Source organism: Lepeophtheirus salmonis, chromosome Z, assembly GCF_016086655.4.
Source record: "Lepeophtheirus salmonis chromosome Z, UVic_Lsal_1.4, whole genome shotgun sequence".
Lineage (NCBI taxonomy): Eukaryota > Metazoa > Arthropoda > Copepoda > Siphonostomatoida > Caligidae > Lepeophtheirus > Lepeophtheirus salmonis.
Genome location: NC_092584.1, coordinates 15408468 through 15412472, shown reverse-complemented (window position 1 = coordinate 15412472; position 4005 = coordinate 15408468).

Sequence of the window (4005 nt, the reverse complement as noted above, 5' to 3'; positions counted from 1 at the left end):
TCTACACCGTTGAGCCTAGAAGGCTGAAACTTTTTGAGGGTGCCTCTATTGGACCTAATCAGGATAAAACAGGGGTGCCGATTTTCAGGGGGATAATATAAAGGGCTTATTCTATACACAAAACACAAAAAATGTTTTTTTTTAGTTCAAGGAGATTAGATAAGAAGTTAAATTACAAACAAAAACTGACAGGCGTCTAAAAAAAATAAAAACTATACGAATAAAGACGGTTTTTTTTTAAATTTGTTCAAAATCAAAACAAGTTAACTAGAAAAAAAGAAATTGGTTAAAATTAGAGTTTTTTTGTACTTGAAAAGAAAAAAAAAGGGTTTTAGAATGAAATATTGGATTCGTAGATAAAATAAATTTTTGTGTTCATCTTTCTAATAAATACAAGTACTATTAATTATTTTTTTGCAAAATTAGTACAAAACAGTTCTTTGTTGTTTTGTTTTGCGAATTTCAATATGATAATTTTTGAAAAAAATAAAGGATGTATATATACACAAAAAAATATACAAATATACAAATTTAATGTATATAACACAATTTTTTTTTGTTTCATAATAATAATTCCATACAAAATAATGCCTGTAATTATGCCCTAACACTGGCCACCACTGAAAGGGTCTAAATAAGAAATTGTCTATGTGATTCCCCTCTGCCTCCTTCTACTTAGCCCGAGAAACGCTGGGTACTCTTTTCTAGTAGATGTAGCCTTATATCTCAAGAAGTTGTTCATTTGAAGTCAATATAACTTCTTCTTTTTTGAGAGGGGGAGGGGAGGAATCAAATTCAAATTTTGCTCTAATTTTTGGATGCAAGACCAAAAAATAATTTTGAAGTAACGTCCACTATAAATCATGGAATAAATTCATAATAATTTGAACATAATTTGATATTGGGGTTAACTGTCGTCCCGTGATTATGTACTTTCATCTTTATATTTGGTCATTCCACTCAAAATATGGCTATGGTACAAAAAGTTTTGCTTACATTGTCATTTGAGTTCGTCCATTTTATTTAAATTTATTTAGAAGTGACAAATATTAATTAACCCTTAAGATGAAGCTCTTTATTTTTATTTGAAAACAATATATCCTAGAGATATTTAAAATATTTCTCTGCCAGCCTTAAATTAATTAAAACAGAATAGTAAAAGTAAATGCTATTTTCAAAATAACAGAAGGATTCCATTGACAGAGGACAGTATTTGTATATTTGGAGCTTTTGATGTGATCAGAAAATGGATCATAGTTAAACAAATAAGTTCTGGAATGTATTAAATGATTCCTTAACCAAATCGATGACAGAATTCTGAAATACAATTTCAAAGGTGCTTGATGATGATGTCCTACCAATTTAAAAAGATCATGAAATGGGAACTATGGTATGATCCAATATATCGGACATTAAGAGTCGAATATAAATCATCTGGAAAAAATAAATCATTTTGAATCATGGCCCAACTTTTATATTTTATAAATATTGAGCGATTTTTTTAGGTCCACTTTAATACTTTTTCACCAAAATAATCTCAAAATTATAGGTAATTGGAAAAGATGTTTAAAATTAAATTGGCTCATTTTCATAAATGAAGAGACCCCTATTTAAATGTCAGTGATACCAAGATATCTAAAGACAAGGTATAGGGTGCACAACCTATATGTACTACCACTTTGGGCACTCTCTTGGGCATACACTAAAAAAAATGGAATCAATTGGCGAATTTGTTGTCCAAAATAGTAGCAAAAAAAAAATAACAATTGTTCGAACTCTGTAACTGAGCAAGACGTTCGTTTTCGAGGTTATAAGGAAATTTGAGAACTGTAAAGGTGGTTTTGAGGCAACAGCATTGCAGGCTGTGGTCAAAGTGGATTTTTCTAGACGCCGGAATTCGTGACCAGAATTTAACAAATCGTCAATGAGAACTAAAGAAGTCCATATTGGCAATTGCTTGTAAAGTTTTCCCGTCAGAGTAACTTCGTTATACTCATATAAGATGACAAACCTAAAATACCCACATTGTCGAGAAATGCTCTTTTCTTTTTTTCTCATGAACGAAAAAAACTTTTTCCAGGACTAGAAGGTCAACAACCAGAAAAAAAGGCCTTCTGCCGCAATGATGTACTAGTAGTAAAGCAGACGAAGTTCCAAACCCAAGTCATTGCGTTGTGGGTAGGTCCAAAGGCAACGTCATCACTCCTTCTATGTTCTCCTGTTTCCTGTGCACCCTGTAATGTATATAGCTGCCTACTCCCTTTCTATTTTTTAAATCTGAATTTAATGTCGAATACTGTTTTTGATTTTTCTAAAATAATCAACACCATATATTACAGAACTTTGCCACTCTACAATTTTTATGAATATTTATAGGTGTTCTATCTGTAGATATTTAAAATTTCAAAAAAAAAAAAAAATCAAAGAAAAATCATTTTTCATAATAAAAGAAAAAAAAATAATGTCAAATCTTCATTTTTTTAGAATATAAAATGCAGGTCCCTTTTTATGTTTATTTTTTTCAAATGGCCTTCTTTAGCAAGGGTGATTTTTATAATTTTTTTTTTATATGTCAGATCAATTTGACATGGTAAACTTTATACTTTTAACCCTCTGTTAATGAACATCCTATTTATTACGCAGATAGTGAGCTGACTGAAAAAGAAATATGTTGAATTGTATACTTAAGTCATATAAATTTTGTATCATTTTTTAAAAGACTAGTTTCTTCATTTTGATGTCGTAAATATCAATAAAAGTTATTAACTTGTGTGAATATAAGACATTGTGAAAAAATAAATCTTTATTATAAAATTTTCTTAAAAACATGAGTTTGTGTTTCCAACAAGATATAATTTGTTATTCTTAAAGTAAAACATAAAAATTTATATTTTAATAAAAGTTTCTATGAAGTATTCATTACTTTATGCAACTTTTGGGAATCAATTTAGTACCTTCGGTGTTGATTAGGTTTCGTGTATGTAATAAAGTGATAAAAGGCACTATTACATTTTTGTAGATTCCGTTGTGTGGCTCATTTTAAAAGAATATATATACAGAACTAAAAGAGCAATACGGGCAGTTCGGTTGAATTGGCAGCCTTCTTTTGTCGTGCTTTAAACTGCTGAAATACAGGTAAACTGCTGATTATATGTATTAAAAATATCGACCTCTGTTTCCCGGGGTTTTTTTTTTTTTTTTTTGGGGGGGGTCTTTTTCACAAACTGATAACAATTAAGTCTATTGTATTGGTGTATCAGTGTACTTACATCCATACACTTTCAAATTAGACCTGGAGGAAACAGCAAAATAATTTGAATAGAGTCCAATTAGTAATTACAAAGGACCATACTCTTATTTTTTGCAATGGGGAATATTCAATCGTTGAATGATGAAAGAATTATAATTTAATGAAGTGGAATAATGAATTTACTTCGTAGGCGTTTATGTGTATTGTTTATTCAAGGCTTTGTTGTATATACAAAGTACATACAAACCTATTTCAGTGCCGATCCCATACCTCACAAATTGGATGCATTTATTACTAACAAAGGATCACAAATATATATCTCTTAATTAAATTGATTGTATCACGATGACTCAAAGTATTTAGTTGTTATTAGATTAGATTTATTTACGTGTTGTCTATGTTATTCCAGTTGGGAGACTACAAAGAATGTACACCGTACGTTACCAAAACGTGGAAACATCTTTAAAGCCAATTTTCGATAAAAAAAGTAAATTTGCAAGGTTTCGTAGAAAATAGCTCTACGAATTAAGAGTTTATGTGAAAGTTGTCTAAATCCTCTTGAGTATGAATCTAAAAAAAAAGTATATGTTGATAATTTTGATAGACAATATTTCTGCTGATAGAAATGATTATGAAAACCATAGTAATTCTTGCTCACATATAATTTTTCTTTTTTTTAGATACGATAAAAATCCTTTATTTAAAAAAAAGCATAGTCATTCTTTGAACTCAAACCAAGATTATCACACTATCAA